Below are 14,119 nucleotides of genomic sequence, written 5' to 3' on the forward strand. Positions count from 1 at the left end.
CCAATTAACATGCATAACCTCCAAGGAAGCCCTCTTAGCTGTCCCATTGTGAGCATTCCCCGAGCTTCTATGCGATTAAACTTGGTTCATGTGACTACAGCATTCACAATATAAAAATTTAAAATGTGAATGGTTAGTTAACAGTGAAATTGTATCACTTGTAATGGGAGGAGGGGTAAGGAATGAGAAACACATTTATTAAAAGCTTTGTGTTTAGTATTTCTCACTTTGTGTTTAATGTTTTCTTTAATGTTTGGAAATCAAGGGCCCTTCCATGCTCAACTGCCGTGTCAATCCAAAATCTGCATTATTTCATGGACTGATTCCATTGCTTGCATTCAGATCTAATTAATGTCAGAATTAATAAGCTCTGCTATAAAGAAAAACAATAGCAAAACCTGATTTTCAGCGTTTAATCTATAGTAAACCCGTCTTCCAGCTCCTGCAGTTTTTTCTTTCGCTCCAAGGAAAGATGTGCCATCAATCCCCACTGATTTCTGGCAGCTTTACTAGGCCTTCTTGACTCTGGATGATTTGTTGGTTGGTTTCACTTTGTTAATTGTTACTAAAGGAAAGAAAAAATAGCAAAAGAGCAAGACAGAATGGTTGTGCCTGGTTGCTACTTTGAGTTGATCCCATTGGACAATTGACCAGCTGAAGTGCAGGAAAGTGAGGATTCTCAAGACACAAAAAGTACCCTGATAATTTGGAAAGGAAATGGTTCCATGGAAGGAGTGGGCACAATGAAAAAGAAGACATATTTCTTGCATGTTTAATATACAGAGAGAAAAGGAAAAGTAACAGTTTCTTCTTCTACACAGTTATTAATTGGACTTCTCACGAGAACTTCTCACAAGTTCTCACATTAGATGCTGAATGCCTGTATTAATGCATCTTGACAGTGCTAAACATTTGACCAACTACATTTATTTACTTGATTATGTCCTACGTGCCATATCATGGATGATTCTATATATTAAACCATTATTATTAGGATTTACAGTATGTCTCTTCCTTTTCCAAGTCTCTAAGCAGTTTACAGAAATGCAGTAAGAGTGACAAAGAATTTGGTCCAACCATCTTGCTGTTAGTCATTCTCATCTTCTTTTTCCACCTGCTTTCTCGGCATTAGAGCTTTTTCCAGAGAATTAGATCTTCACATAATGTGACCAAAGTAGGATAATTTGAGCTTGCTCTTTTGTGCCTTGAAGGAGAATTCTGGGTTGATTTGTTTGATGATTCATTTGTTTGTTTTTGGGTTCCCCAGGCAATTCTCAAGAGTTTTCCCCAACACAAACTTTCAAAAGCATAAATACTGTTCCTATCCACTACAGCACATAGCATATTGACAAAAGGGATCAAAATTAAATGTACAGAAGACCAAACAATGACAACAGATAGAACATCCAGCTTTCAAATTGGCAATAAAGATTTTGAAATGGTAGATACCTTTTAGGATCAACCATCAATGATAAAGAACAAGCATTCAAGAAATATACCACATATAGCATTTTGTAGAGTGTTTAATTAATTATTAAATTTGTATACTGTTTAATTCTCTGAAAAGCCTTGGAAAAAATATTCTCATACCATGATATGTCTATATCTACAAAGACCAGAATAGTGCAAGCAATGGTGTTCTTTGTAACGCTCTATGGAAATGAATAGTTGGACTTTGAAGAAACAGGATAGAAAGAATATTAATACCTTTGAACTCTGGTGTTGGGGAAGATTCCAGAGAATACTATGGACAGCAAAGAAAGCAAACAAATGGATCATGGAACAAATCAATTCATTTAGAATAGAATAGAATTATTTATTGGCCAAATGTGACTGGACACACAAGGAATTCGTCTTTGGTGCATATGCTCTCAGTGTACATAAGGAAAATAAAAATATGTTCATCAAGAATCATAAGATACAACAGATACAACACTTAGTGATAGTCAAGGTTACTAATAAGCTATCAAATCATACTAGGAAGCAAAAGAAATATAAATTGAAAGATACAAGCAACATGGTTATAGTCATAAGTGGGGAGAGAGAGATGCTAGGAAGAGAAGAATAATAGTAATAATACAGTCTTAATAAATAATTTGACAGTGTTGTGGGAATTAGTTGTTTAGCAGAGTGATAGCATTTGGGGAAAAATTGTCCTTATGTCTATCTTGTTGTTCTGGTGTGCAGTGACCTATGGCGTTGTTTTGAGGGTAGAAGTTGAAACTATGTCCAGGATGTGAGGGGTTTATAGATATTTTCACAGCCCTCTTTTTGACTCATGTTGTGTACAGGTCCTCAATGGAAGGCAGATTGTATTTTCTCCAGTTCTAATTATCCATTGAAGTCTTTGTTTGTCTTGTTTGGTTGCAGAGTTCTGGAAGTGCAGATGACAGACTCAATAATTCCTCTGTAGAACTGAATCAGCAGCACAAATGACCAGGCTCAAATAATCATACTCCAGACACATTATGCAAAGGCCTAGTTCTCTGAAGAAGGTTCTAATGCTAGGAAAAATGGAGGGAAAAAGCAGCAGAAAAGTGTACGGACTCAGTTACAGTGGCAATGAGTGCATGGCTAGGAAACTTGAAAGAACAACTTAGGGACAGATCAGAGCCCAAATCCTGCTTCTTTTTTAGCATGGTTACAGCAGCCAACTCATCAACCATTGTTTTAATGACAAGGGTTGCAATGCTCAAGTTGGGAATTCAGAGTTTTTAATGGAAAAATTGCCCAGCAAAATATTTCACATATATTTTATATCAAAAGTGCTTGGCTGTGGAATTCCTAATTACAACTAAGCTTCCTGTGAGAAGAACTTGTTGTGGCATGAATGGAAGCTAGAATTATTTACGATGAGTCATTTTGTACATCATTTTCAAACGTGTCTAAACAAGTTGACACCTTTTGTGTAAGCATAGAGACTAGAGAATATTCAGTGCCTATGACTGATGATGCATTTTATTTTCTTCTTATTTTGAAATGGGTAATTTATAACTTGCTATGTCTCTCACTGTCCTCTCAAAATGTATTCATTTTTTTCCACATATTCATATTTTAATACTTATACAGCAACTTCTACCCTATTACATCAACATCACAGTTATCTGACTTATTCAGTAAAGCAGCTTTTTGATTACGTGACGCAACAAACTATTAACTAAGCACATGGGCTAGATTAAAATATGGTTAGGTAAACTGTGACAAAGTGTGTGGTATTAACACAACCAGGGTCTCCTCCTGCTTTTTAAGCAACTGCTGATTTGCTTATCCTCACTTTTTATATTTATAAGCTAGTATATTTGTCAAAGAATTAAAGATTGAGTATAATAACCAAGTTGTATTTTTAGGGGTGTAAAGCATTGCAAATGAAACAGTTACTGAAACTCTCTGGATTTGTTGCTTTCTTCTGATGAAAGAAATGTCCTTCTGGGTTTGGTTCCAAGTGGGAAAAAAGACACTGGAGACATGGAGGCTGCTTGGAAAGATGGTTTATTGTGGACAGGACCACATGGCTTGAGTCCTGAACAGAAAAGGTGATCACATGCTTCAATGTTGGTGGAGAAGAAGAGAAGGGCTGAGGAAGGGGCTTGCTAGGCTTTTTATAACCTGTTCAGTCCCACCTCTCTGTTTCCTGTTCCTGTGTAAGAAATGTATTCTGATTGGTTCTCAGACTCCCACGGGGCCATGCAGGGGCAACTCTCTAAGCTGTGTTTTGAATCCAGGTTTGGTTGAGTTCTCAGATGCCATGTGGTGAGTTGGGTAAAGTTCCTTAATCCCATCCCCCTGCAGCTGAAGTGGAGAAGTCTTTATTATGTGAAGTGGACTAGCTTGGCCTTCGTAATGGGCCATCGACAAAGTGGGGATGGGCAGGAAGCTACAGGCAGCTATTCTGTCTTTTAAAACATGTCTCTTTCTTTTCACATCCAGAGAAATATGCTGCCTTTTCAATATTTCCTAGGACATTTCATTTTTCTGGGAGAGGGCTGGGTGATAACTTTCTACACTTCTTTGAGGACCTCACCAGCTGTGGGGACCCATCTGCTTCTTGGGACGTGATGCAAAGTGGGGCTTCTCTTGTTTTACTACATTTATTAAAACAAGAGGATGCATCTGTCCAAGCTTGCTGCCCTCATACTACTTTGGAACAGCTGACCCCAAGTCTTTCTACCAGGAGCATGGAAAAAAATAGTACTAAGGGCAGTGCCCAAAGGTCTGAGGAAAAAGTGGTATGCTTGCACCAACCTGAATGGGCAATATGCTTGTCTTGAACCCCATCACCTGACCGACCCAGAGATAATATTTGGTTAAGGGCCAGATTTCCCTGAGATTTGAAGTGTTTCAGGTTTCTCCCAGATAAAGTTGAATATGCCCTTGACTGTTTAGTATTAAAATAACACCTTTCCCTTGTTTCACTTCATTCATGGTCTGGAGATGAGGTGAAGACAATACCATGGTGACAAAAAGAGAGTTGCTGGGGGACAACGCAAGGCCATCTTGAGAATATGTTATAGCTCTGGTCAAGAGAGGAGAAGACTGGCCAGATCTCAAGGGTAGGAACTTCTGGAATTTCTAAACAGTTAGGTTTTGCATTAAATTGAGTAGATTTAAAGAACATTGCTGAACTTGGAACTTTGGAATTCTTTTTGTCTGGGAACAAGTCAGTGTGGAAATAATATTTGTATCAGCTTCTGTCTTTCTGGCATTCATATTTTAGCATTCAGGATTCTATTACTGATCTTACCTATCATCTCCAGATTACTCTTCAATTGAACTTTTAACAAGGCAATAGTATCTGGGATGCAGACATCTGAATTACCACTTGATGGCAGCCCAGAGAACAAGTTTTCTATGTTTCTTTACTTCCTTTGAGTGGTTAGCAAGATTTTTGTAGCCTAGATATGGTTGCTTTAATTTGTGATCTTCTCAACTAGATGTTTACTGCTCTGTGTAACCCCTTCTAAAATGCTTATTGAAACAAGTTTATGTACACCCATCTGACATTCTGTTGTTTGAGTGAACTAAATTGGCTTGGCACATCACTGTTGTTCCAACATACCATATATTCTGCCTTTCTACTTAGAGAGGGCTTAGTAAGCCATAAACCACAATTTCCCCATCACACCTGTTGAATTCATGGAGCATGTTAAACTAAAGCCATGGTTTCTGCCTGAGGTCTGCAAAACACAACAGGCTAATGTGCAGCTCATGGCTCAGTGGCAGGAGTGCTACCGGTTCAGACTGGTTCACCCAAACCAATATCAAAGATGTCAGCTGTTCGCCCAAACAGGTAGTAAAAAAATGCTACTGGTTCAGAACCAGTTTTTCCGATGATCAGCTGTGCCGCGCGATTTATATTAGCTAGAAAGCAGGATTTAGCTAATCTAAATTGCATGGCACAGCGGATCCCCCCCCCATGATCACTTACCTCGCTGTTGCCAAGCGTGTTCAGTAGAAGGCTCCGCCCACCCACCCGGATGTCATTTTGACACTCTGCACATGCACGGAAGGTCACATTGCTACTCAACCAGTAGCAAAGGTAAGTGGATTTCACTCCTGCTCAGTACTATAGTCATCTGGCATTTAGCCATAAGCTAGTTAGCTACACTTTTTCTCTGGTATGAATCCACAACTTGGTTAATTCCCCTAAATGTTAAACATGCTAGTTTGTGTATTAATGTGTGAGGACACAAAAAAGTGAATCAAATCTATTTAGTAAGTTGTGATTAAAACAAACTGCGATGGGTTAGCCATAGGCTGTTGCTGCAAATACCTGATTATCATCATGGAGAACCCAATGATGTCAACCAGGCAAGTAGAGTTCAAAGTGTTCTTAACACTGTAACACTTGTGTGACTAAGTGATCAAAGTGTTTTTAATGTTGGAGTACCATGTGACTTGATTTCAGGTAGGGGAGATTCAAGACTGCAAATTAAACAGGCATAATTCATCAAGTGTACACTTGCATTTCATACCAGAGCTTATTTAGAATCTGACAAAGTGATTTATTAAAGAATTGTAGGAGGAGAAAAGTATTAGTTCTCGGCAAAAAAGCAAAAGGAATCCAATAGTACTTTTTCAGACTTACAAATTTGATTTAAAAGCATTAACTTTTGTGAAAGCTCAGTATGAAAATATGCTGGTTGACTTCTGATTTATGATATACCCAGTAATTGTGCAAAATTATTTTTCCTTGCTTCTTTGAAACACTGAGAAATAACTGCATCCATAGCAAAATGTTACCCTCTACAGACAACTAATAGTTACTGCAACAGGTATTACCAGCTCTAGAACTCTTCTTTGTTGCCATATATAGAATTCCTCCCTAAACCAGCCACATTCACACATTCTCTGTCCCCTCAGGAAAATTTTAAATTGTTTGCTGCCTGATAAAGAATTAATTGAAACTTGAAACCTTCTTAACCAATGCCTGTTGCCTTTATCTTTTCTATATTTTCTTTCTAGCTGCTTCCTCATAGTCTCACAGGAAGCAGAATGTATAACCTATATAACATACTGAGTTTTGTAAACCTCATAAGAGTAATTTAGTTAATGAGTTGTGTGTGACAGGGCAAGATGGCAGGCAGGTTGACTGTCGAATCAGGAGTTTTCATACTTGGCAACTTGAAGATATGTGGACTTCAACGTCAACTGAAGTCTTCATAGCTTCAAGTTACCAAGTTTGAAAAAAAAAACCTGGCCTAGATTTTGGGCTTACTGTGTCATACTGTGGAAAGTTATCATTCAGCCCTCTCCCAGTGAAGTAAAATATCCTGGGAAATATTGAAAAGGCAGAATATTTCTCTGGATGTGAAAAGAAAGAAACATGCTTTAAAAGACAGAATAGTTGCCTGTAGCTTCCTGCCCATCCACACTTTGTCAATAGGCCATTGAGAAGGCCAGGCTAGCTCACTTTACATAATAAAGACTTCCCCACTACAGCTGCAGGGGGAAGGGATATTACTCAACTCTCCACATGGCATCTGAGAACTCATCTATACCTGGATTCAAACAGCCTAGAGAGTAGTCCACTGCATGGCACCATGGGAGTCTGACAACCAATCAGAATACATTTCTTACACAGGAACAGGAAACAGAGAGGTGGGACTAAACAGGGTATAAAAAGCCTAGCAAGCCCCTTCCCCAGCCTTCTCTTCTTCTCCATCTACACTGATACTTGTGATCATCTTTTCTGTTCAGGGCTCAAGCCATGTGGCCCTGTCCAACAATAAACCATCTTTCCAAGCAGCCTCCATGTCTCCAGTGTCTTCTTTCCCACTTGGAACTGAACCCAGAAGGACATTTCTCTCAACAATACAAAACCAGCTATTTTTCCCCTATGAATTTTACAGTTTGCTGATTTAGACTTGACACATAGACCGCATTAGATCACCATGTTATATAATAGAAAGTATGCTCTGCTTCTGTTCACACAACTGCTTAATGTGTTGTGTAATCCCTGTCAACTATCTGCAGTGAGAAATACATGTCTTCTCTGAAGTCCTCATTCTGGTACTATGCCACCTGTTGGAATCTTCCTGAGTGGGTCTTTTTGCCTCCACGAGCCTAATCATTATATTATTATATCATAGCATTATACAAAATTGGAATTACATGCTGAGAGCCACTTTGATGTAATAGTGAAGGCATCAGACTCCCAGGAGTTTGGGAATTCTAGTCCTGTCTTTGGCACGAAGCTAGCTAGGCTTCAAGTCATTCTCTCAGCCTTAGGCAGAAGGCATTTTGCCACAAAAACTGAAGGGATTTGTCCATGTGGAGACACCTAAATAAATAATTACATAAACATATTTTAGTAATGATATTCTGGCATTAATATCTGATTTAATCAGTAGCATGAGAATAATTCATGATTATATATGGTAATCTGTTCCAACACGCTTTAATGGACTGAATGCTCCAGATGCTCTGGAACCAGTGGTGGGTTTCAAATTTTTTTAAAACCACTTCTGTAGGTGTGGCCTGCTTTGTGGGAGTGGCTTGCCAGCCATGTGACTGGGTGGGAATGGCTTGTCAGTCATGTGACCGAGTGGGAGTGGCTTGGCAATTGTGACTGGGTTGGCATGGCCAACTTGTAAAATAAAGTGGTGAAACTCACTTAACAACACTCTTGCTTAGCAACCAAAATGTTGGCTCAGAAACTCTGCCTTTGAAGCGCGCAAGTCTTAGAGCTGTCAGGTTACAAGACCCTTGCACCCCTAACCTTTTAGGGAAAAAAAACCACAGGGATGTTCAAACTTGACAGCTTTAAGACTTGTGGACTCCAACTCCCAGAATTCCTCCTCTCGCTCTTCATCTTGATGATGTGCGGATGGGTGTGGGGAGGGAGCTGGAACCAGTTCTAAATGGCACTGTAGGTTTGTGGAACCTCTTCTATAGAAGAGGTTAGAACTGGCAGGAACCCACCCCTGTCTGGAACTAACAGTTGTGGAAGAGCAGAAAACAGGTTCTTGGCTGAGGATTTCCCAGATTGATTGTTTTGAGGTTCGAAAGGAGGGACGCGACCACAGGGTGAACAACGAACAGGCTTTATTCCTAAGATAAGTATGACAGCAATTCAGTTCGTAAACTAGCCCGCCAAACCTTATATACTCGGGCTTCAACCAATAGGAACCAGACTTTCAGCCGGCAACAGCCTCCCTCGCGTCCTAACCAATCCCGACGGAGGAGGCTGTTGCTGGCCAGCACAAAGGTGCTGAAGTACAAGAAACAGTGAGGCCATTTGCATGGCTTATACATATTAATGAACCTATGAATATTCAATACCCCTTCCCCCCAGTTCCGCGCATGCTCCGCGGGTGGAGCATGCGTAGTCCTGTAAGTAGGCGGGGCGGTGCCGGACCCGCCCTGATCTACGCAGTTCTCCACTAGTCGTCAGCGGAGGAGGACCTCCTTGTGGTAGCTCCTCCCGGAAGGGGGTGTAGCTCCAAGGCACGCCTTCTTGGGATGGCCCAGAAGGAGGGCTCAACTGTACTGGTGAGTAGGGGCGGGGTGGCGTGTCAACTGCGATAGTGTCATGTTTGGAAGGCGTGTCGGGAGGGAGGAACCTTGGCCTAGGTGGGGACTGTTCTGCGGCGGCTTGAGATGTTTGTGGAAGTTCCCGGCAGGGGGCGCTCGGGCAGGTTGGGCCTGGTGTGGCGAAGGCCCCCTGTGTGGTTTCTCCGGATTGAGTTCTCGGTTGTTGACAGGAGAGGCCTGGAGTGGCGAAGGCCTCAAGCTGCTTTCCCGGGCAGGAGGTGCCGGCATCGGTTGGGTCCGGGCTGCTGGCTGGCGGTGGGAGGCGTCTCCTCAATTGATCCAGGTGACGCCTCCATTGGGATCCGTCAGCCAATCCGACTCTAAAAGAACACGGGCCTGTCAGGGCAGTCACAGTGGCTGGCACCCACCTAGTAGGCCCCGAAAATGCCCGGGCCCATACCGCGTCCCCTAATTTAAATGAACGGGAAGGGATAACCCCCAGGTTGCTCGGCTGATCCCCTGAATACAATGGATGTAGCCGGTCCAGGGGAGTCCGCAGACGCCTGCCCATCAAGAGCTCCGAGGGGCTTCAGTTGGTCGTTGGGCAGGGAGTGGAATGTTGGCTTAGCAGGTAAGCCGCCACTTTCTCCTGCCAGTCGCCCCGGTCCATGCGGCCCAGTGCCTCTTTCGCTGAGCGGACCGCCCGCTCCACCTGGCCATTGCTGGCCGGGTGGTACGGGGCTATGGGCGCATGTCGAATCCCTTGCATGGCCAGAAACTCCTGGAACGTAGTGGACATAAATTGGGGCCCATTATCAGAAACAATCAGGTCCGGCAACCCATGGGTCGCGAACAGCCTTCTCAAGGCCCGGACCGTACTCTCAGCTGTGGTGGAGCCCATCAGGACCAGCTCCACCCAGCGGGAGTAAGCATCCACCACTACCAAGAAATTCTGGCCGTGAAAGGGACCGGCAAAATCTAGGTGGAGGCGTGACCATGGGCCTCTCGGAGCCTCCCACTCACGAGCCGGCCCGGCTGGGGGATTAGGCCTAGATTGTTGACAGGGGTTGCAGCGGCCAACATAGGCCGCTATCTCTGAGTCCAGTAAGGGCCACCAAACATAGCTACGGGCTAATGCCTTCATTCGTGCTATGCCCGGATGATCCTTATGGAGCAGGGACAGGACTTGTGGCCGCAGCGCGGTGGGGATCACCACTCGATCCCCCCAAATGAGGCACCCCCCGTGGAGGGAGAGCTCCGCCTGCCGGATTTTAAAGGGCTTGAAGCCCTCTGCCACTTTGTCCAAAGGCCATCCCCTCGAGACCCAGGAAGCGACCTGGGAGAGGATCGGATCGGCCTTGGTGCAGGCCGCGACATCCGCGGCCGAAATCGGGAAACCGGAAGACGCGATGGACAGGACTGAGAGACAGGGCACTAGGGCGGTGTCGGTCTCCGGTAACGGGCTCTTAACCCAGGACAAAGATGGCCATAGGTAAACTATGAGTATGATTGACCCACTTATCTTGGGGCCATTTTTTGAAAACACCTGCAACAAACCTCAAGAATGCTAACTGAAGAATTCTGGGAGTTGAAGTCGAACTGCCATGGTTGTGAAACACTGCAATAGGTGACAGCAAGGACTAAGAGTTTGCTGTATCTCTTTGCTGCTCTCTAGTGGTGGTCTGGACTTTGCAGCCTCAGGGTCCTTCAGCTTATATAGATAGGCCTTTCCTATATTGCTAGGGCTACCAGATCTGGATAGCAAACTAGGTAGCAAGAAAGATAGATTTCTCTATTACTTTGCTGCCTTCTAATGGCCTGCTAGTATCTTGCAGCCCAGATATACAGTAGAAGCCCTAACTAAAATATAAGTCAGTTTGATCCCACTTTGTTGCAATTTTTAAATATCTTGTACTGCCTGTTTTATCCCTTGACTACCGGCACCAAGTTATGATTAGGAAAATCATGTTATTTCATAACAATCAGGATGACTGAAAACACAAGTAGGACTTCACTTCATTTGTCTGCCACCATTTAAGTTGAGTTAAATGAGTCCCAGCTCCCAGTAGATAGCAGGTTCACAAAGGGCTTATCTTTTGGAAGTAATTATTTAGTTAGCAAGGGAGAATTACTCCACCCACAGACAAAAGATGATGCAATCAGAATATTTGGCAATGATTTTCTGAGCAATTTGGCATTTTTACATCCTGGTTCTCTGAGAAACACATTCTGAATTTGCAAGATATTTTAAGAACAAAATTACGTACTTTCCTCTGTATTAAGGGAGGCTGCTGGATGTGCAAATAATGTTGGCTCGAACAAAACATATGGTGTGCATGAAAAGCATGAGTCCAATGGAATATGTTTCCTGCCAGCATGTCCCATGATACCAAATGCCGCCTCTTTAATTTCTGCCTGACGCACAAGTCCTAACTGTAAGTTGATAGGACCAACAGGATACGGATCAGGTAGCCTTATTTAAGTCTATAATTGAATCTGGCAATTACATTGAGTCATGATAGTTGTAAAGTAGATCACCACAAGTCCAGACATGCTTTTAATGACCTTTTTTGAGATGGCCATAAAGCAACTGTCACAGTCGTTAAATGAACCCATTGTTCACTACGGGTCAGTTTTTGCTGGAAATTGCAAGAAAACACCAGTTTCCAACAAAATTGTTATACATTGCAATGACATGACCACAAGACGCTGCAAATACACGTGAATGTGGGCTGGTTGCCAAGTGCCCAATATGTGGTCATGTGACTGTGGGGGAGGGGTAATGCCAGAACTCTGAAATTGGATTGTAAGTACCTTTTGGAGGAGGGCATCATAACCTCAAGACGTTGCTAAGAACTGGTTGTAAGTTGAGCACTTCCTTTACTGTATTTGCATAGGTCAGGGGTCGACAACTTTAAACACTCAAAGAGCCTCAAAGGTCCTAACCGGAAGCCCCCTATTCAATTCTGGAGCCGACTGGAAGTCTGGTTCCCCCACCACAGAGTCTCCCCCTAACACAGCATCCTTTTTCCTTTTACCAACCAGTGACAGGGAGCCGCAACAGAAGGATGAAAGAGCCACATACGGCTCCAGAGCCGTGGATTGCTGACCCCTGCCATAGGTCAAATCTAAAAAGCAATCGGTATGGATTCCTTAACCGGTTTCTCCCAAATTCCAGGACTGAATCCCTTACTTGCCAACTTGGTGGTAGACAAGGTAGATTTCTCCATAAGTAAAAGAGTCCTTGGCTTGTTTTCACCCAGAATGCTGTATTTGTTTCATAGCAAAAATATTTGTCAAGTATCAACAAATCTATGAGCGCTGCCTACTGAACAGATTGGGGAGCTGCACCCAGATGCAGTGAAACAAATTTTTCTTACACACTTTAGCTGGGCGAGGATGAGTTCATGAAAGATGCCTAGATCTTTGTGCTCAGCCGGAGGGAAGGGAAAAGCACATAAGCAGAAAAGTGAAATCTGAGGGTAGAAAAGAGCCCAACAACGATCTCCTGATTCTGTAGTTGCTGAAGTTGGAAATATTATCAGTATTTCCAATCAGGGGCTATGCTGATATTAACACTCAGAGGCAGAGGGAATCAATGAAGTCAGTTTGATAGGATATATCTATGGAGGTTCTCAGTCATCCGGGTCATGGTTGTCCCAAAGGTGCTTTTTCAAGAGGCAACTGGACTTTGTAGTTTTTATTTTCTTTGAAGATGTTTAGCTTCTCATCCAAGAAGCTTCTTCTGCTCTGACTGGATGGTGTGGAACTGAAGGATTTATACTCCTTGCAGACAGCTGGTCATTTGCATTCTTTTAGTCAATCGTTGGATAGGATATGCCTTTGGTCTTTCATTATAATGCAAAGCCACAAAGACAAGTCTGTGCACACATCACACAGAGCCTTTGAGCAGCAGTGCTTGGTTATCAGCAAAGCTCTTTGCTGGCTCCTAAGCAACAAGATCTGAAGTTTTTTAAGGTAACTCCGGCTCTCAATTTGAATGTGCCTATTAAATTTCTGCAAATATCAACAATTTTGAAGTGCAAGCTTATTCTGTTTTGTTTCGGCTTAAGATGTAAACTCTGGGGTAAAAAAGAAACCTCACATTTCTTGTGTATTTGCTGTAATACGCCTAATTGCTCCTAATGTTGTATTTCTTCCAAGGTAATATTATTTTGTGCATTATTTCATACCATTGGCTTTATGATGTGTTGGAAGAAATGTCCTTCTGGGTTCAGTTCCAAGTGGGGAAAAAGACACTGGAAACATGGAGGCTGCTTGGAAAGATGGTTTAATGGTGGACAGGATCACATGGCTTGAGTTCCTGAACAGAAAAGGGGGATCACATGCTTCCAGATGTTGGGTGAAGAAAAAAAAGAGAGTGAAGAAGATGAAAGTTCCTGGCTTTATACTCTCTGTTCAGCCCTACCTCTCTGTTTCCTGTTCCTGTGCAAGAAATGTATTGGGATTGGTTGTAAAACTCCCATGGGGCCATGCAGAGGCAACTTTGAAGACTGTATTTTGAGTCCAAGTTTGGTTGAATTCCCAGATGCCATGTGGTGAGTTTCTGTAGAAAGCTAATCCTATGTTTGTTATGTAAAGTAAACTAGCTCAGGGCCCCTAATGGCCCATTGAAAAGGTGGGGGCTACTAAGAGTGAGTCTGTTTCCTGCCTAAAACATGTTTCTCCATTTCTGATACAGGTAAATATAATATTAAGCCTTTTCAATATTTCCCAGGATATTTCATTTTCCTAGGAGAGGGATGGGTGCTAACTTCCTACAGATGATAATCAGAAGAATGCAAAAAAACTGTATACCTTGTTATTTTAACCCAGGAGAGTTGGCTTCAGCATCATTTCATCTCTAAAGTTGCCAGCATCCCCCCCCCCCCCCAAACATGCTCCAGTACATCTAACAGTTCTGAAACAGCAATAAATAGAATAGGGATAGACTTTGGATCTTTGCTTTCGCTCCTTGGATAGATTGCTCTTGTGAAGAGCTTGCTTCAGAGCAAAGAGGTAGCTTCATTATGATGATTATTTCCATATCACACAATGCCATCACGTGATTAACCACAGTTGATTTACTAAATCATCATGGGTGGCTTCCCACAATTCAACTGAGCACATCGTGTGTCTTAATTGT

The sequence above is a fragment of the Thamnophis elegans genome, chromosome 1, assembly GCF_009769535.1.
Source record: "Thamnophis elegans isolate rThaEle1 chromosome 1, rThaEle1.pri, whole genome shotgun sequence".
NCBI classification, from domain to species: domain Eukaryota; kingdom Metazoa; phylum Chordata; class Lepidosauria; order Squamata; family Colubridae; genus Thamnophis; species Thamnophis elegans.